The sequence below is a fragment of the Tympanuchus pallidicinctus genome, unplaced genomic scaffold, assembly GCF_026119805.1.
Source record: "Tympanuchus pallidicinctus isolate F22 unplaced genomic scaffold, pur_lepc_1.0 scaffold6, whole genome shotgun sequence".
Classification (NCBI taxonomy): domain Eukaryota; kingdom Metazoa; phylum Chordata; class Aves; order Galliformes; family Phasianidae; genus Tympanuchus; species Tympanuchus pallidicinctus.
Genome location: NW_026294780.1, coordinates 14,576,961 through 14,598,227, shown reverse-complemented (window position 1 = coordinate 14,598,227; position 21,267 = coordinate 14,576,961). Strand labels below are relative to the sequence as shown.

The 21,267-nt window shown below is 39.7% G+C and overlaps 1 long non-coding RNA gene across 1 annotated transcript; it reads right to left on the bottom strand.

Annotated features, from left to right (window-relative positions):
- Positions 1-7,778: 7,778 nt before the first annotated feature.
- Positions 7,779-19,404, bottom strand: LOC128071609 (uncharacterized). Its single transcript, XR_008201903.1, has 3 exons — positions 19,086-19,404; positions 9,067-9,150; positions 7,779-8,274 (listed from the first exon to the last, which is right to left on the bottom strand). It is a non-coding gene; the product is annotated as an uncharacterized LOC128071609 (long non-coding RNA).
- Positions 19,405-21,267: the final 1,863 nt, after the last annotated feature.

Below are 21,267 nucleotides of genomic sequence, written 5' to 3'. Positions count from 1 at the left end.
AAGTACCATACTTGATATATTAGCCAGCCAAAGAAAGCAGTCACATATAAGGTACAGCATCTTTCTAATGAATAGCCATTTATGCAGCATGCATGTTAGCAATTCTGCTGAGTTCCTCTGAACATCAAACTGTTGGCAGTTACATTGAAAAACTTGGCAGATTTACAAAAGTGTTAACATTTTGTTTTCAGCAGCTTGTTTTTTCTCCTGGAGCCCATATCTTCAGCATATTCACAGAGTCTTCAGCCAATGCCAACTAGGATGGTCTCCGATGAGAGCTTAAATGTACTGTATATGCACGCTGAGAAGGCAGGATGTACAAACCATGCAAGTGGCTCAAAATAGACTCTTTTTTGGATTTCTTTTTTTTTTTTTTTTTTTTTTTGTGGCAGAAGAACAGATGGCTTCTTTGTTAGGTGGCCCTTTTTTTATTGTTTGCTGAGCACCTTGTCCATAAGAGCTTAAATCCATAAAACAGTGCAGCATGTTTAAAACAATGCAAAGCCCAGAAAATCTCAAAACCTTCAAATCACGTCAGTGCACTGCACACAAACATACACACATGCATATATATATGGATATGAAGAAATATCCAACAAAGTTATATATACACACACTTACTGGATTAAAACCAACACAAAGCAAGCCACAATAGTTTTTCTTATGGCAAAAGCAAATAAATCATTCAAAAGAGAAGCAGGATATTATTTCCTTCTACTTACACTTGTCAGAAGAAAAACAGTGACTTTTTGTTTTAGATATGGTCCCATCAAGTCCTTTTGAATTGGCAAAACAATTATTGCAGGGGATGATGAGAGAATGGGAGAAATGGAGAATCTGCAAGCAGCTACAGACCACTGATTCTCAGAGCCTGCTGACAGATAGCTCTGGGTTTGGCTTCTCTGGAGCTTTTTGTATACCTTGTGCCAAGGGACTTGGATAACAACTGAGCAGAACTTCTTCACAGCACTTCTCTGCTCCTTCACTGCATTTCTCTTGCCAAGTGCGAAGGAACAAATGAAAAGCAAAGGAATATATTTAGATTGAATGAACTTTCATGAAATGCAACATTCCCACATTCCAGAAATGAGGGGTAACTGATCCTGGACTGTGTTTTCTGTGTCACCCATGTAGTACATTTTGGCTGGAGATGCTGCCAAATATACATATTTAATATTCTGCCAAAATTAAATTAAATTTCACTGCCCAAGTCTTTCTTGGTACGATCATCCCATCATTCAGCCTGCCATCATTTTGATAGGCACGAGAGACTGTTCCAACTCCACACTTGCATTTCTCATCAACCTTTCAAGAAGGATTTCAAAACTGATTTTAAACATAAAACACCATGGCTTTGATGATTTTTTTTTTTGGGGGGGGGGGAGGGGGAGGCGAGGGAGGGTATAAATTATTTTCTTCCTAATTTCAGAAACAGGAGAACATTTTTTTGTTCTGAAATCTGAAACCTGTCAGCTCTGGATTTTCTGCTACAGAATCTTCTAATGCATTTTCTATACTGGATATCCGGGCTGCCTTTTTTTTTTTTTTGAGAATATTTTTTGTAGTGTTCTTACAACGTAATTTCTCCTCTGTTGTCTCATTTGTTACAGTGTTAGTTGCTATGTTGATAGTGATGGGGTTTTTTGCTTCAAATGTTGGCAATAGGGTATAAACAGGAGGAGGAAAAAAAAAACAAAAAATTTCCTTTTTGTTTGAAATCCTGTTCCTGTTTTTGTTTTGTTTTGTTTTGTTTTTTTGTTTTTTGTTTTTTTCAGTTTTGTTTTATCCTTTCTAAGATATTTAATGCTTAACTGACATTCTGTAAATGCAAAGATGCAACACTTCCAAGAACAGACATCCAATCTACAACACAAACTGTCAACCACAAGAATTTTTAAAAATATCATATAGTTTATTCCTTTGTTTCTTCACAACATCACAGCTTCTTCGGTGTGTTTCTACCTTCAATCCACCCACTGGGCTTGCATGAATTTCTTAGAGCTGTTGCACTCTCATGGAAATACCCCAACAATAAAAAGAAAGCATTTAACTTGCAGGCTAGATGAGCTCCATGCGGGGTTTTACCTTCCTCTACACAAAAGATCGATGTGTAAATAAGTATCTGGAAATGGAGGGCATGGCAGCACAGCATACTCATCAACCTGAGAGAGGAAGTCAGACTCACAGAGTGGCTGATGTTAGGAGAGATCGCTGGGTCCATCTGATCTAAGCCCTGTTCCAACAGAGATATGCAGGGCAAGGTGCTGGGTCTGTAGAATCAGTAGGCTAGCAGTCCATTTTCCATGTTCTTTATCACATGTTGAAGGCCAAGGCTAGCTATATTTAAGCACTCCAGTAAAAATCAGAGATAATTTGGAAAGCACTTTTCTACCCAGCTTAAACAACTTGTTTGCATTTTGACTGTTACTGTTATTTTTGGCCAGTCCTCCTGCGTCTCAGGCAGGAGCAAGACCAAGTTTCTTCTTTGTAGAAAACTGTTGAATGCCTCTGTGTTAACACCATCTCCAAGTCAGCTGCAGCTTTCCCTGAAGAAAACTGTGCCCTTTAAGGTACTGCCACCACATAACATTGCTGAGGGGATCTGATCGGCCTGTTAAGCTTGTTAGATGACGAACTGAGCACAACCTTTGAGCTACAAATTCTTCACACAGGTTTCAGCATCAGTGGGATCCCTGTTGAGCTGCAAATTGCATTTTATGGGCAGACACAACAGAATCAAGATTCTAAATTTAATGCTTTGCTTCCAGCAAATGCTTTCAGTAGGTTAAGCACAAAGAGCTAGGGAGTTATGAATACAGCATCTGGCACTGAAAATACTTACCACCAATCACAATATTGTGAAATATAAGTTATCTTATCATGTCTCTGTTATTCAGATAAATGTTCACAATAATTTTAGTTTCACCCAGTCACTATTGGATTTCTCTATTTTATTTAGACCAAAAGAAACAAGACAATAATTCCAGCTTAAGAAACATTCCAGTGATGAACTCAAGGAATCCCTCACACTCCATCATCCTCCCCTGCCATGTTGGTTACCGTTGATACCATTTGCAATAGCTGTTTTTCTGGTTTACATTTCAATGCAGTTTTTCCTACCCTAACCCTAAACCTCTTTTTTTTTTTTTTTCTTTTTCAGTCTAATCTGAGTTAGGACTGCTGCTAAAATGAAGGTGTTTCCAATTTTCCAGGTTACATTAGAACTTTTATAACAATGAGTCTTATAAAGATAGCTGTATTTAAAAAATAAATTAAAATACTGTCTGATGTAGAAAGTTGTGTACGTAGAAGAATGTGAGTGCACTACCAAGAGCTGCTTTAACATCTTACAGCATTTAATAAGACAAGTTCAAAACAGCATGACTCCATCTCTACAGTAGCAGAATTCAAATGAATGAGCAGAGGAAGTAATAGTACCAAATACTGCATCATTTCAACTTGTTCTCTCATCAGCTTTGCCAACATGAATTATTTATGTTGGCTGAGCAAGTAGAATCAGTCTCATTCACGGCTAAGCACAGGTGACAAAATGTAACAGTCATAATGATGATGATCTCTCTATGCCCTCAGCTATTTTTCTACACTTTTCAATTTCAGACACATATTTTTGAGTTTGCTCCTGCTTAATTTCCATAGCATAAAACATTAGAAAAGGTGGCCTAATAGATTTTTTGGGTGCTGGAAATCCTGGGACAGTTGAATTCAGCCAGCTGAGGGCACGACAATTTTCACAGCCCTCAGCTCTCTCATAGCTAATAAACAGGCCTTTAATGACTGTAAAACTCGGTGTTATGTACCTTGGACGCTGCTCTAAGCTAGCTAGGGAACTTAATTCTAGGCCTGGAATTTCAGAATGACACGAAGTTGTCTGTTGGCTTGGAGCTCCGTCCGTTACCATTCACCTGCAAGTATGTGATTTACATCTGCTGCCCTGCTGCTTATGGCCACGCCATTGCATTTAAGACCTCAATGTCACAAAGAAATTCACGCACTGCTACATCTACTCTTGTAATTTTGTTTCTGCATCTCATTCCTTCTACTCACAGTCTCATCTTCCCAATCTGACTTGACAAATACAACTGCACATTTGAGCCACTCACACAAACACATACAGATATGACTATCTCACTTTTGAACCCACTTTTCTAGTTAAAACACTTCACAAATGAAATGACATTAGATGAACAAGATGTCATGTAGGTGAACGTGTATAGAGGAGAGACAAGACAGTGACTGACATCTCACAGTATTTCAGATAGTTTGTGCCTCCAGCAGGAGACAAATCACATATTAGAGGACATCAGAGAGGAAAGAAATATGAATGGGGGAATAAGTCTCTCAATGTGACCAGTTGTCACAAAATCATGACACCAGACCTTGTCTTCTAAGAAATGCACAGTACCATGGTTAATGTAGCATTCCCTTTCATATGATGATCGAACTTCTTCACAGCATGGTTCACAAAATTTCACAATCTAACACCAGAACTTAACCACATAACAAATTTCTGCCAAATCTATGCTGGTTAGGGTTGCCTACGTTCACATCAGGACATCTGGTGTTCCCATCTGGAAGACTTTGTTACACATTTGTGCCCAATTCAGAAAACCTCTGCAATGAGAATGGACTAAAATCAAGCATGAGTTTTTAAAACAATGTTAAGCATTCATCAGGGGTACTTGAAGGAGTATGCCATATACCACAGGGAAAGGAAGTAAAAGGATGAGGCCAAACTGAATATCTCCGGGGGGGAGGGAGGCAGAAGTCATAGAATGAAGCATTTTTTGAGGGTGATGGTCAATAGCTGGTCCAACATTCAGGGAAACCTGGGATACAGCTTGCGAGAACCTTAAAATGATAGCTGAACATTTTTTGTCTGAAAATATACTACCAAGCACTGCTACTGTGTGTATAGCCACTGCTATGTCTATATAAAAAGGGATATATTTGTCCTGGTAGAGCATTAAGGTCTGATTAAATCCTCTGGGGCTACCGCATTCCAAACAATTAATCAGATCCATAGTACCCAAATTGGTGAGGAAGGCTACAGGCAGTAAAAATGGGAGGTTTTTGGCCTGCAAGCAAGCAGGGGTCAACATGAACTCAGGAGACCTGTCAGCAGGCCACCCATTAACAAGGATTTCACCATTAATTATTTCCTCTCAATACAAGACTGATGCAAGCAATAAAGAGCAGCTAACAGGGTTTAATGAGTTTATTACATAAATGTAGATAAAGTATTTGTGCTGTATTTGCATGTATTTAGAATAATTTTAAAAGTTAAGACGAAAGCATCAGATTTAGAAAAGATAAGGGTAGACAGAAAAAACTAATTCAAACATACAAGGATGTGACAGAATTAGCAGAGATTTAAGACTCCAACATTCCATATTAACACGTCTTCATTGTATTAACAGTGCTAAAATGAATAGCTGTGCTATTTGCAGTGTTTAACTAAAAAGAATGATCATGTTAGCTCAGTCCCTGTGAATAATGTATGAGGCTGAATTCAACTTATTCACCTCATCTTGTATTCAGACTAAAAACCTACAAAATAAAGGGCTATATTTAGCATTAAGTAACAATTTCTTGTTTTAACTTCCATAGCATTGCTTCTGTGCAGTTAGAGATTGGTTGGAAAATTGCATATAGAGTGGTTTTCCATTTGTTAGAATTTTCAGCCGTGATCTCCTTGTCAGATAGAGGCCAGTCTGGGATTTTTTCTATTTTTCCCATTTAAATCTTTTAGACTCTCAATGCATTTTTAATAGGCCATAGAAGAATCAATTAAATCTTGTTATTTGGATGCATTACAGGGTTATGCTCTTGTGGGTATCTAGCCAGTGTTAATTAACCAAGAAAGAAAGCATTTTGCACTTTAAAATTGTGTAAAATGCTATGTTCACAAATTAAGGATTTCACACAGCTGAAAATGAAAAGACATTAATGATAGTAGCACACTGGTGAGTTATGACTTCCAGCTGAAGAAAATTATGTGGAAAAGAAGACTTCATTATCAGCTCTATTTAAATCAACCTATTTTCATCATTTTATTCTCTAAAAGAAAATTATACTTCATAATCACTTTGAACACCTTAACGAACCAGGACAGTAATGACCTTGAAGGAATAAAATCACTCCCTCTCCCGTAGCACGTAGATAGTAGGTTCCTGAGGAAAATACCGTGAGGCTCTGAGGAATCTTCCTAGTTCTGTTATTGTTTGCAAAATTAAATACTGCCTCTGTCCAGAACAGGCTTACAAAGCAACTATCCAAGAGGAAAGAATCAGAATCATTTGAGTTGGATGGCATCCTTAAAGGCCATCTAGTCCAACTCCCCTGCAATGAACACCTTGTAGGGACACGTATAGCTCAATCTGGTGCTCAGATCCTCATCCATCCTGACCTTGAATGTCTCCAGAGGCAGGGGCATTCACCACCATTCTGGCCAATCTATGCCAGTGCTTCATCATCCTAATTGTAAAAAAAGTATATCCAATCAAAATCTCCCCTCTTTCAGTCTGGAACAATTTCCCCTTGTCCTATGACAACAGACCCTGCTAAAGAGTGAATGTAGTCAGTAGTGGAATAGGAGACAATAAGATCACTTCATCCCTTCGCTCTTCATTATTTTCCCAGTCAGCATAAAAGGGAGACAACAACAGAGTTCTGCAGTCAGACAGCTTGGAGAAGATATGACTGACTGGAATGGCTGATAATCATCTGTGGCTGCAGCGGTAAAAGTGGACAGTGGTAAAACAACAGAAAGACATCCTCATAGCAACCAGGGACATACAGGGGACAGCCTGTGAGCAACAAGCAGGGAGAAAGAGCTGGAAGATGATGAGAACAGACTAAAGGAGGAAAATAAGTGGTGATGGAGACAGGTGTCAGCCCAGCAGATTCTCAGCAAGATATCCCACCCTCTCTGCTTTCCTACTGCTAGGGAACAGCAACTCCTGACTCAGTTATCTCTCCTGGAGAGGAATGGGAGGCTTGCACGGTTTTCCAACTTTCTGTTTGCTCATGTAACACTTTATGCAATTAATTACTTGCAGATTACTTTAGACAGGCTCTGTTTTATCACAAATCAGTTCATTCAAGGCAATGCTTACAGCAGCAAATAGCTGTTAGCAGTGGAGTTTAGTTCAGAAAACACTCAACAAATCTTGTTTTGCCTTTAAACTTGTGCTTAAATTCAGTCCTCAGTTACCCTTGTTTCTCAGCATAGCCTTTGGCAAGCTGAGGAAAGATCCATTTGGGCTGAGAAGTATCATGAAAAGGCTCCCCTCTGTGCTGATATGACAGGTTCCTCGTTGTCCCGCAATTACCAAAGAACAACAGTAGCTTCCTGGAACAACTGATGTTCATTAAGGGATCCTATCACTCACCAAGCACAAGCAGTTGGCTAAGGCAAGCCCTGTCTGAGGGAACAAATACATCCTCTGTATTCCTAAGGAGTCAAGGCACATGTTGTCTCAGTAAGGAGCTGGATAAATGTTGTAAAATATTGTTTCGGTAGAGCAGATGTTCAGACTACACTGACACCTAGAAACAAACTCAGCCCCCCTGAGGCAAGAATCTTTATTTACAGCGGAATTTAATTATTTCTAAATGTGCTACCTGGGGCAAAGGACAATATTTCTTTACCTTTGTTAAAAGCACTAAACCAAAATCACGTATAGGCCCATACTTCCCTCGTATCTGAGCTTCATTTTCAAAAAAACAGAAAATGTCAGCAAGCAGCTAGCTTCATTTCATGAATTATAAGCTGACTTAACACAAAAATACAAATTGCAAGCATTTTAAAGTGCTTTTCTAAAGCTATCACTCACATCTGGACCACGGTTGATAGTATTTTGTTTTGATTAGCATATAGACTTTCATCTGAAATGAGGTTCTAAAATAGGCCAAGATTAGGCAATTAACTAAATGGCAGGTGCCTTCTGCTCTTTATTGGGGAACAACACAAAACAGCCCCACGATATCTCCGAGGACTTTCCCAGATGATAATTTCCTAATAATAGTTACAGTACTGTTATGATCCTCATTTCAGCCTGCTATTTTTTAAGCACTATTCATTGGAAAAAAGAGCCCTTGAATCGCTTTGAAATATGACTGGCTTGAAACTGCTGGGGTGAAGAAGGTGGTAAGCTAACATCCGAAAGTTTTTATCAACTCTTTGAGCACTGAGCCTACATGCTGCTGTTGAGTTGGATTTTTGTGGCTTTCTTTTCCTAGCACAGAGACAACCTATGGATTGTGAAGACAAAAACAGCTATTTCACAGAGAGTAAGAGTGACAGAATAATTCTTAGTGAGGTCAACTTACTCAAAAAAGTAGTAGACAATTTCTGTGAATTCATGATCCTAAAAATAATGAGGTGATATTCTATAGGACAGCATAACCTAAACCCCAGTCTGGAGAGCCAATATGGCACAGATCCACCATTGCAACCCCTTCACTTTTTTTTTTTTTAACAAAGTTATTAAAGCCTAGTGAAAAATAAAGGATATGAGAAAATATTTAGAGGCATCAGTTCCCCATTAAAAGATGAAGGCCAGATTAAGTCACCTCATACATTGAGCATTAACTTATTTTGCTGGAAACTCTGCCCTTGCTTCCTGTACTCTGTACACTGCTCTGTTCATCCTAACAGGGAACGACCCACTGCTACCACCACAGCTAAGATCTTCTGCATTTTTACTTTTATTTATGTGTTAAAAAAAAAGAAAAAGCAAATTCACATCTTCCTAGTAAGTGCACTATTTGTACCTCTTTAATCTTTCAGAGAAATTCCTACAAGAGTTCAAACACAAGGCAGAAACTGCCTTCATAGAAGATCTCGCCAGAAGCTGTATTAATATGCATTTTGGCACATTAGTTTCTACATTAAGAGCATTTATGCCATTCAAACAATCTCACTAGCATCAAGCCTTTGGCTGTCAAAGAAAAAGATCCTGCAGAAGGCAGATAAGCCCCACCAAGGCCCTTATTTGTAAACACAGTGCAGCTGCCAAGTGCCTCTGAATACTCTTAGGTTACCTGGTCACGTAGCTGGGAGCAGAATGTAGAACAGACTTTGTCAGCTTGCAAACAGAATGCACGTCTCCCAGTCTGCAACAAATCCTGCAAATATTATAAATGGATAAGGTGCTATTCAAGCCCTGCAGATGTCACATAACGCGTTTGCTGTTTCACAGCCATAAAATCAAAACGTTGAGGGCAGCGTTCTCCTTCCTCCCTTCCTCACCCACTTTTATCTTTCATTTTGGACTATATACATTATTAATCAAAATTTTTTTTATATATAAATTGAATAAATGTGAGCATTTTCAGCCTGGGATACTGGCAAAACTCATTCTTGCCATTCACAATTCACTCACAAGTACAGAATACAGGCAGTAGAGGAAGAAGCATTTCCTGTCAGAAAGGCAACATATGTTGGTGACACAAATGTATGTATTTTTCTCTTTAAAAGTGTGTTTACTGGGATAAGGTACGTGCTGATGGTCAGGACGTGAGAGTGAAAGGAGTGACAGAGCTCATGATAACTGCAGGAGGGAAGAACGGCACCTCAGCTTTTCTACTCACTGCTCTACCTCTGACTAACCTGATAGCTTTTAGTATCACTTCCTCTATATTCCAGCTTCTTTATCAGAAATTTATCAGAAAAGGAGTACAAATTCTGCTCTGTTCAATGCATTTGCTGAAAGCATCTCATTTTCAGTAACTTCTTTCTCGTAAGCATGACAGTAAATTTCACATCTTCAGCAAGTGTGATCATGCTTTCACACTACGCCTTCGCAAACTGCCCTCAGTGTGAGCCATTCTGCTCCAGTTCTCTCAATCTACCTCTCTAGGCACATTTTACTTTCTACAACAGGGCACCACATCATCCTGAAATCTGTGCAAAGTGTTTGTGAGAGGTGTGGGCCCAGTGAAGAACCATATGGCCTAATGCCACAATCCTTCAGGATGGCTTTAAGCTCTGGTTCAGAAAAGGTAAATGGTTAAATAAATGTAGGCATTATTTTTGATGTAATTTCACGTCCCTTCAAATTACATGAAATTGTATGAACACTGTGTAGCAAGGAAGAATCATAACTTATCTGTTGTGGGTTCACCGTAGCCAATACCCACCCAGAGTCTCACTCCTCTCCCTTTCCTGCAGAGTAGGAATGACACAAGCACCACAACAATCGTGACTGTGATGGTTTAATTGGGAAAGTAAAAGCAGCGTAAGCCACAAATAATAAGGAATGAATTCACTATTTTCCATTGTCCCACAGATGTCCAACTATTCCTAGAAAGTAGAGACTCAAGCACAAGTAGTGCTTCCCCTGCTCCATGCCCCCTCAAATGTCCATAAGAACAGCTGATGGCTCAGCTGAGGTCTGAAGTCCCTCAGGAAAGGAAAAGTGTTGGATTGTTGGATGTCAAGACTTCAGCTGGGTTCCTGCCTCAACCATAAAGTCCACCAACATGGAGATTCTCCTTCCCCTGCTTTTTTGACAGTGCTGAATAGAGACTTGATAGGCACAGGTCAAGTCCCAAAAACAGTGCTAGGGGCTGCTGGGTCTCACTGGGGTTGGCAAGACATCTTGCATCCAGGGGCACACCAATTCAATGAGATGACACACCATAAGGTTTTACCTCCAACCCCAATGGTCAAAACTTTGTTTCTCATCCCATCTCCAAAAGGCCTGTATGCTGGAGGTGGACAAGTGGTTGGAAGGGGACATTGTCTGAATAGAGAACCCGGATTCACCAAAGGGATGCTGTGTGGTATCTGCTCAGCAGGGAAAGCGCAGGGAAAAAGGGGGGGGAGGGGGGGGGGGGAGAAAAAAAAAAAAAAAAAAAGGGAGATATTCATGGTTACGGCATGGAAAGAGTGAGAGAAGGTAGCTGGCATAACAGAGTTGAATCAGCAAGTTAAATTAGCAACTAAAGCATGCATTTCTCAGTTTGGGCCATAGGATTTTATTACATACCTTTTGTGTTCTTGGCAGCTTTTAGGTCAATGAAAAGTCCCTTTGATAAATTTCATTAAAGCATCACCACAGGAATATGAAAGGTTATGTTCTGCCATCAAAATGACAGATGTCTCTTCTCCCTCCTTAACCTTTGAATCAATCTGTGCAGCACAAAATAAGCATGTCAGCTTTGTGCCTGTAAGCACTTCTCATCTTGCTGCTGTTTTGTAGCTAGTGAAAGTTGTAGTAGCTACCACATCTAATTTGGAAACCAACTCCAAAAGCTGGTCTGTATCTTCCCTGCAATAAAATGTTTCTAACAGATTTAACTCATTAAAATGTGTTTCTTGAAAGAAAGATATTTATGTTTCCTTCAATGAACTCATTTTCTGGTTCTTAACAGTCTTCTTGGGTGATTGTGTAAAAAGGAGCAAGAAAATCAAAAGCTTTCTTTTGTATTTTTGAATGTTCTTAATTTTGATTTTATACAATACATAAATAGAAAATCAGTGGAATTGGATGCTTTTTTTATAGGACAGATTAGAACAACTAAAGTAGCATGCAGGTCACCATGAAAAGATTTTACCACTTCTGATAGCATGCCCAAGCACCTTTGCAATACTTACTGAATTACCCTTTTTTTTTTTTTTCCCCTCCCACTTTTTCATTTAACTAAAATCTTTTGAGACATCGTTGCAGGGCACAGGGGACTCTTAGTTTACTTTCTGCAGGAGACTAGGCCAAAGAGGCGTTCATAGGCCACCAGCATCTGTGAGTGAAAGCCAAGAGCTTGGGATTCTCTGCTCAGACACAAGCAAGCAAAGTAGAACTATTGATGGACTACACAGAAAACAAGATTGGGAAGCTCTTCTTTATCACTCTAGCTTAGTGACTTGGCTCATGCCCCCATGGAGTGTCTGCTGCTGGTTCTGGCTCCTCCTTACTGCCCTGCTGTCACTGTCAGCACACTGGCTGCTGATTTGGCTGGTGTTGCAGCCTCCTTCCTTTTGCAGTTACAGCATCTCTGGTGCTCAGGAAGAGGTCACATGACTATCACCAACCTTGCAAACATATGGGGCCAGGTTCCCTATTACCTTTGCCCAGTATCTCACAGAGTAGAAATCATTAAAATCACCAAAGTAGAACTGATGTAAAACCTGAAAATATTGTTGTGAACTACATACTTGAATTAAAAAGTGATCTTTCAGTTACACAGTAGAACATGCATTTCAGAAATGAAAGAAGGCTTATCACTAAAAATCTCCTCATTAAAATACCATCTAAACATACATAATCACAATAGCTCATGAAAATCAAAGCAATCCAACAAAGGAGTTTTTTGGGATATTCAAACACAAAATAATTAAGTTGCTCTGAAATAATTCAGATTGTATCACGTTCTGTAATCACCAGCTGGAAAGAACAAACCACAGCCACCAAGTTATGGTCTGGAGGAGTTGGCTGGTCTTGTGGAGGGGAACTAATAATAGAATGGTCTGGGTTGAAAAGGACCACAATGATCATCTAGTTTCAACCCCCTGCTATGTGCAGGGTCACCAACCACCAGACCAGGCTGCCCAGAGCCACATCCAGCCTGGCCTTGAATGCCTCCAGGGATGGGGCATCCACAACCTCCTTGGGCAACCTGTTCCAGTGCTTCAACACCCTCTGCGTGAAAAACTTCCTCCTAATACCTAAGCTAAACCTCCCCTTAGTTTAAAACTATTCCCCCTTGCCCTATCACTATCCACCTTCGTAAACAGTCGTATCCCCCTGTGTTTATACACTCCTTTCAAGTACTGGAAGACCACAATGAGGTCTCCCCGGAGCCTTCTCTTCTCCAAGGTAAACAAGCCCAGTTCCATCAACCTTTCCTCATAGGAGAGGTGCTTCAGCCCTCTGATCATCTTAGTGGCCCTCCTCTTGACTCATTCCAAGAGCTCCCTGTCTTTCTTATACTGGAGGTCCCAGGCATGGACACAGTACACCAGATGGGCCCTCACATGAGATGAGAAGAGGTGCACAATCACCTCCCACCAGTCCAGGATATAGATGGCTTTCCAGGCTGCAAGTGCACGCTGCTGGCTCACATCCAGCTTACCATCCACCAGGACCCCCGAGTCCTTCCCGCAGGGCTACCCTCAAGGGGCTCTTCTCCCATTTTGCATAAATACCTGGGACTGCCCCAGCCTAAGTGCAGCATGTGTGCATGCACTAATGTGGGTGACACAAAGTTCTCTTCCCACTCTGCACAAGTATGCCACAACACGTGCAACACAGATCTCTTAGCATTTCATCCTCTCTCAGCCTCTAGCTTTTTATCTGCTAATTTAGCCCTTTAAAATGTCACCTGTTCATTCACACGCAAACAGCACGTGGTCTATATTAATGATATATTAATTAAATATATTGAGCATAAATACATATAGGGAGCAATAAGTATCACAGAAACGTTTTCCACTTTTCTTTGGTAGGATTCAGTTTGACAGAGAGCTGGTGCTGGAAATGAGTGAAATATAATTTCCTTGTTACATAGGGTGAGAGGAAGGGTGATAGCTGCAAATCTAGAACTTGCTTTTCACTGAAAGCTCTTGTAAAGCATATTAAGATTTTCAATTTGCTGAAATATCAGCATTTTCTTAAAAGCATCTGTCATTTCAAAAGAGACCGGGGGACTTCTTTGGTAGAATTGCCAAGTAAATCATTGTAACGCATAGCTCTGTGTGTCATCTCAATGGTCTCACTGGGATTTCCCCTCCAATTACACCTTAGTTTCCTGCAGGGAAGAAAGACTTCCTGAGCTGTAGCCATAGAATTTTCATAGTTTTGTCATAATTGATTGGTGTTCACACACCATTTAATCACAAAAAAAAAAAAAAAAAAGATACAGAAGTGTTTCTATTATAATTAATATTTTCAAATAGAAAAAAGTCAGTGCTTAACCTAGAGAAAAGCGTGCTTAAACAGTAACAAAATTCTAGATAAAGCCTTCACATTGCTGTGTGATTTTTATTGAAAGTGTGTGGTTGAACAGAGTTGCAATCACTTAAAATTAAAAAAAAGGAAAAGGTTCCTTATGACATAAATTAACTAATCTTTGCATGCAAAACTCACTTTGTTCTTGGATTTAAATAGGAAGACCTATTAACCCGCTTCTCAGCAGTACAGAAAATTAATCCACCCAGTTTAAATAAGGCAATAGTAAATGAAAGGCTTTCCTGTAGATTCATCACCCTCCCACATCCCTTCAGCTGACAGACAGATACTTACATATAAATAGCAAAATGTGTAGGATACTAATGCTGCCTGAGACCAGAATGCATTTAGAAACCTATTAACTACCAATCTATTTGTCTGTATTTAGTGAAAGCTGTTTAATTTTTTCCTTAAGTTTCAAATGAAAAAGTGACAGCATGAGCTTCGAGACAGCGTAGATTCGTTTTGCACCAAATAAAAGTGCAGGCAGAAAGACAAGGAAGAAAAAGAAACAGGAAAAAGGAGAGGAAAAGGGAAATACTTGAAAAGGAACATGCAGCCCACAGTAGCAGTAGAATGCTTTTGATAATGACCCACAACACTACAACAACATTTAATCATAGAATCATAAAGGTTGGAAAAGATCTCTTAAGTCATCTAGTCAACTGATCACCCCCTTGCCCACCAACCACATCCCTCAGTGCCGCATCGACAACAACAACAAATTGTGAAAGAGCATTTATTGTTACCCAGTCTTCAACCATTATCTAGCTATCTAGTTCTCAAAAGACTTCTCATCTGGCCATGCTAAATAAATTCAGTCCTTCCTGCTGAGTTTTATTAATTTTCAGTGAAACAGAAATAATGATACTTGCCTGCTTTTGTAATGCAATTTCAGATCTGTAAATGGAAGTTTAACATCACAGGCTAGATAAAAGTTAAATATTCTGGCAACAAAAATCAATTAAGTATTAAAACAAAAGCAAGCCACATTACAAAATACAACTAAAGCATTTGCCATAATTAATTTACATGTATATTTAGACTCACTTTATAGACATTTTAGCAAATAGAGATTTTTCTACACACAGCGCTCACATAATTCACACAAACAATATTGGTGATCAATAGTTTTAAACTAAAAGAAGGGAAAATTAGGTTAGCTATCAGGTGGAAATTCTTTTCTCAGAGGGTGGTGAGGCACTGGCGCAGCCGCCCAGAGAAGCTGTGGTGCCCCATCTCTGGAGGTGCTCAAGGCCAGGTTGGATGGGGCCCTGGGCAGCCTGAGCTGGTGGGTAGAGGTATGAGAGCAGTCTTCAAGGCACAGGTGGCAAAGCTGGTGCCTACCAAGGGTATGGACGCAGAGCTGCAGACATTTGAGGTGGAAGCTGGAATGTCTGGCCACATCCTGAAGAAATACTTCTCTGCTGTAGCACAGCTCTGCAGCCACCTCGTGCTGCTGATAACAGCCCCTGTCTACTCAAAGCTCAGAAAGGTGCCCAAGTCAACTTGCTGTACCACAAACAACATCTCAGCTGAAATTCTCACCCTTCTGGGAGAAATGGCTCTCTTCTCTTCAAAAGTGAACTTGTACACTGAATACACACTAAGGCCACAGAGTACCTGCATACCAATATCTGGAGACTCCAAAATTACATGCAACAACTCTGAATAGATGACATGCCCTTAATGAATTAAAAGAATGATAGAATATCTAATGAGGGTTTCCATGGGCACCGATATCCATCTGAAATTCTTTGCAAGAGTTGAGTCACAGGAAAAAAAGTGCTTTAAATAGTTATAAGAGTTACAGGAAAAAATAAAGACTAGATTGACACACTGGTATTTGTCAGTTGTCTCAAACAACTAGAACTCAGCCTTTGACTACCTGACCACACTGTATTCTTTTGTATTTCCTTCTCTGATTCCTACTCCCACCATTTTCTTTGTTTTCAATAGCTTCTGAAGTTCAGTGCCTGAGACACTACTTTCATAATCTTTCCTGAAAAACTCACTTTGACTTCAGGATCTTTAACTATAAGTCTTTATTGTCAATAATATTAAAAAAAAATAAAATAAAATCAGTGACTTGAAGCTTTACTTCAAAGACCATTCTGTCACACATCAAGTAATCAGCTTTGATTTCCCACATATTTTATACAGAGATTCTTTAACGTCTAACAAAGCGAAAGATTATAAGACTTTTACTCTGCACTAGTAATAACCCAGCAGCTCGCTGCCCATCTTCAACAAATCTGTTTGATACACCTATACTGTTTTGTCAAATCTGATTGAAATTGGCTAACAGGTTAAAAATAAATATGGTGTAACAATTACACCTTACAGACTCCTTTAGCAGGACGTTTTGTATTTGCTCTTGATTTCCAATGACAATTAAATCTTAGACGCACAGATCAATTCTTATTTTCTCTCCCAAGCATACATGAAATTTTCACACTACATACATTGTGATTTTTTGAAAGAACTCTCCTATAAATCCACATCAATACAGTAGCTCAATGAAAGTAGACAGATGATTCCCTCTTCAGGCAAAACAAATGCCTGAAGGTTCAGTCTTCCATAAATGCACACATCAAATCAATCTGGGAAAGTGGATTGTAGTAGATAAAACTGCACCATTACAAACTAATTTAGGAACTATGCAATTTCTAGCAAATTATGTTCAGCACTGCAAATTCAATATTTTGTGTGTGATACAATACTTCAAATAGAACATGTGCATTGATTAGAAGATACCTGAGGCTCATTTTTCCTGGCAGATTTGCTGAGTCCTTACCAACTTCATGAAGAGGAACAGAAGTGAACAAAATAACACGATAACATGATCCAATTGAAAATCTAAATGTTGCTTCTGTTTCCTCTATGGAACTTGCTGCGTATTCATCAATACAAATCATATGCCATGGAATTATCTGGCAGCGTTTGTCTTTTTCCACATATATATTTAAAAATTAGGAGCAAGTATCCAGTCAAGAATATACCATAAATAAATTCGAATTCTTACAACGTAAACAGGGTCTTTTTTTTTTGTGAGAAGCCAAGAGTCTAATTTGTTAAGCTTGCTTGCTCTTGTCATATTAGTGTTAAATCCCAGCTTGATGCTCCTGGAAAGTGTCAAGGAGAAAGCAGTTGAGAGCATGACTTACAGCATTAATGCTTTTCCCTCAAAAGAAAAAAAAAAAAACACAAAAAAAACCAAAGTCCTGCATGCATTTCATTACCATGCTTCAGACAAAGAGTGACTGATCATTTTGCTGATCAGAATCACTGGATTTTATTGTTGGTTATCAAGTGTCACATGGTCTTCTTGTACAATAAGGTGCGGAAAATTACAACACCAGCTCTGTAAATGAGACTGAGGAAGGACAGTACAGATAAAAAGAAATTTTTTAACATAGCATTTTATTTCCATCTGCACTGCCTTCTTAACAATGTATTGGAGAAGCGTATTTGGAGAAATAAGTAGTTGATGGAAATGAAAATCATCATTGGGTGGCAAGCCAAAGCAAATCATGTATACAGCCATCCTTGAATGGAAGTTTTAAAGATACATTATTAATTGCTACATAGCAACTTGCTATGAAATAAGCTATCTTTGTCTAATGCCATGTTTACAGATCTGTGCATCACCCATGGAACTTGCTGTGGTAGTGATTCCTGGCAGAGCCCTGCAGCTCAGCACGACTCAGCTAAAGCTATCCAACATTAAGTATTTTTTGGGAGTCCCCAGCTGTAGCCACTGAATTATGCTATCTCTGTTCTTACATCATCTTATTTACCCCAGGACCACTCTAACTTAGTGTTGCATCCCCCCTTCCATTCAGCACTTGCTGACTCTGGGAGCCACTGCAATGCAGCTGTTTCAGAAAAAAGAACAGCATCTTCTCCTCAGTATGTGGCATTTCTCACATGGTCAGAAAGAGAAGACCACCAGACTGCACTGAGACTGCAGGGGCACTACTCGTAATGTAACAAGCACAGCAAAAATACTACCAAGGCACAGAGCTGACACATATGCTATTGCTAAGAGCACCTTTGGTCTGAACTTGCCTCTAGCACTCAGTGTGTAGAAATACAGCATAATGCCATGTTCCCTAAATACGCTGTAATGCAAGGCTTGTTCTAAGTGGGAGAAACAAAATAAACATATTTGAGACAACAAGAGCAGAAGGACAAAGTACCATCTCAGGGATCTTTAAAATCTCTTACATTTATTTTAACAGTCCCACCAGATAACTCTGAAAAACAACCACTATGAACACAGAATAAGCACTTGCGTATAGGGATTGGGGAAACTTTATGGGAGAGAAACAGCTTGCTCTCTCAAGCTTTTCTACATAAAATGGCTGCAGAGTCCCTCAATGGCTCTTGAAAACACTTTGATCAGAAAAACACTTGGGATGACTGATCAGCACAAAAGGAAAGAAATGAAGCTTTATTCCCAGCCTGATGTCTGTAAAACTTTCAAATGGGAGCAGCATAGGAATCGCTCTCCTCCTTGGGAGGTATACTGAATTCCTTAGATTACACAGGAAGCACTCAGTTAAGGAACCAAATGCACACATCATCTTGCAGTCCTCTGCTTATAATGGTGCCCTCTCTTGTGGTTTCTTGCCCACAGCTTCCCAAATAAGACAAATTCACCTGTAAGTCACTTCTTGCAAGGACTCAATTCTCAGCTGCCTTAGCACATGACAAAGCTGCTGTCACTCATTTTCCAGTGAAGTACTGGATATCCTTTGCTATTGCTTTCATAAGACAGGCTCCCTACTTAGTGCAAAAATCAAAAACTTGTCTAAGCCAAGAGAAGGGCTGGAAAAAATCCAACAGGGCTGGAAACATTCATTTCTAAGTACAGAAAACTTTGATTATTTTATGAAATCAAAACAGGATTAGAGTTGTGGACACGGCACTTAAGAACATGATTTTGCTACGGACTTCTAAAGTTACGCAGTTGGTTGGACATGAGGAACTTAAAGGTCTTTTCAACTGTAGGGATAGGAAGTAGTTGATATAGTTGCCTTTAACCACTTTCAGATCACCTAAGAAAGGCAGTAGTTACAATTCAGTAATAAAGAAGCAATAGCTTACCCCCTTCCAAAGATGAGGGCTTGCTGAAAACTCCCCTAGGAGACAGTTTCTAAGTAGAACTGGTTCCTCTTTGGCTGCCAGCTCTTTAAAGAAGTTAGAGAGAGATGGACCCAGGGCCCACCCCTTCTGGCCACAGAGGTGAATTCCTAGCACCTGTGCTCCCAGGGCTGGTTATGCCCCTTCATCAGGTGCTCAATCACTGGTTCAGGCCATAACCTAATGGTTCCCATACACCACCCTATATGAGTCTATCACTGTATGATTTTTCATTTAATAACAAAACACTTCACAGACAGGGAAGTGGAGGAATAGGGCAAACTTGTCTTCTCCCTCTGAATAGCACAAATCATCACTGAAGGGTCAGGAACTTCCCCTCTATCAAAATGCAACACCTGCTCTAGTTCTATCTCTGATGCTGCTTAAATTATGTGTCTGTGCTGCAGGGCAGTCAATAGAGCCAATGCACTGGGGAGAAGATTAGAGATTTCTGGGGTAGCACGGTTCTCATTTTAACATCAGATGCCTTGCACACTACCAAGAGAAAAGCCGGGTCATTGAGCCGTTTTACCTTGGTCATTTGTCTGTTGTTTTAACTGAGTCTTTCCGTGACAAGATTGTAAGAAATATACTCTATAAACTCAGTTTGACCTTAGATCTTGCAATTCTCAAGGTACAATAGGTGTGCAAAGGTTAGAAAGACAGACCAAAATAATTCTTCTTGGTTTTGACTTTTCAAGTGAGATGGCAAATAAAGCGTTTTCAAAAGTGCTGCCCAGAATCAGGGTTGCAAGCTCTTGAGAGACATTCATAGAGTAAATGTTATTTAGTTATTCTTTTTAGTTTGATTCCTTTTCTCCCTCTATTTTATCAGTTTCTCACACTCATTATTTAAGGTGGTACAAAAGAATTCACTAGGAATACATACAAATCAGTATGAATTTTAACCTTTGACCAGCCCATTGTCTAGATTTAGTGTTAGGTAAGTGTTGTGCAAGACAGAATACAAAGAAACTCAGATGTGATGGGGCTGTGAATGGGCTACTAAGAGAGGGAGGAGCCTGCTGAAAGCTTTCAATTTTGGTCAGTTTTTGGTGAGGGCCAGAGATGGGGCTGTATGTTGGACGTGGCCACTCTCAAGATACAGAGTTAGGGTTAAGATTTGGTAAGACAGAAAGGGAAGAGTCCTAGTAGTTATGGGGGCAATGAATGAGCTGCTAAGGAATGGTGAAGTCCATAGCTCCATTTTTATTCCTAACTGCGCAATTACAAGTTTGGAAGCACTCTGTATTCTGACTTTGATGTAAATATGAAAATTCTTAAAGAGAACCACTGCAGGCATTTGCATCTTCCCTGCCTCTGTGCTGTCTGACTAATGGCACCGCATTAGAAATTAGAAATTACTCCCCTTCAAATAGTGTGTGAGTCCCTGTGCACTTTCCTGTACAAATGTTTAGGCTCACAGGATACTCCACTGTTTCTGTGGAGTTAGGCAACTCTAGCATTAAATTGCTTCTATAGAATAATTATTTACAATGGATCAGATTGGGAAAGGAGAGCTATTCTCAGGGGTACAAATTAAGTATGATCACGTATTAATCTCTGCTTACTACATATACGTCTCAAAAAAGCCATTGTGAGAACTGGGCTATGAAGTGCAACTCTATTTTGCTTAAGTTTTCAAGTTTGGAAAGTATTTGTGTCTATGTGAGTCTCCAGGAAGTAAATTAAGAATGAAAACTCAAAAATGTGCTGAAATTTTAGGCCTCGAGGCAACCTACCCATTATAACATCCAGTAGTCCTTAGTGGGCTGCCTGAAGATCAGGTTGTCTTCAGAGAAAATCCACCTGTGCTCTTTCCAACACTTTGACAAAAGGACTGTATTTCCATGGATTAAACTGCTTCCTATGAGTTGGCATTTTCTGTGTGGAGAACTTTTCAGTATGAGCGTCGTGTTATTCAGCCACTGGGAGGTCCTGCCTTCAGAGAAATGGGTTAGTTCAGCAGGCAGACAAGTCCATAGAAAGGATCACAGCCACTGGGGGGGAAACTCCAGTTCTTCTAGTGCTTTCCCATCACGGCAAGAAGGCATGAAGACAGAGCTGAAGGAGTCACTAGTTAGGGCTGGCCATTTTGGGGCATCACAACCTTTAAGGGATAAGAGATGAACCACGAGGAAACATC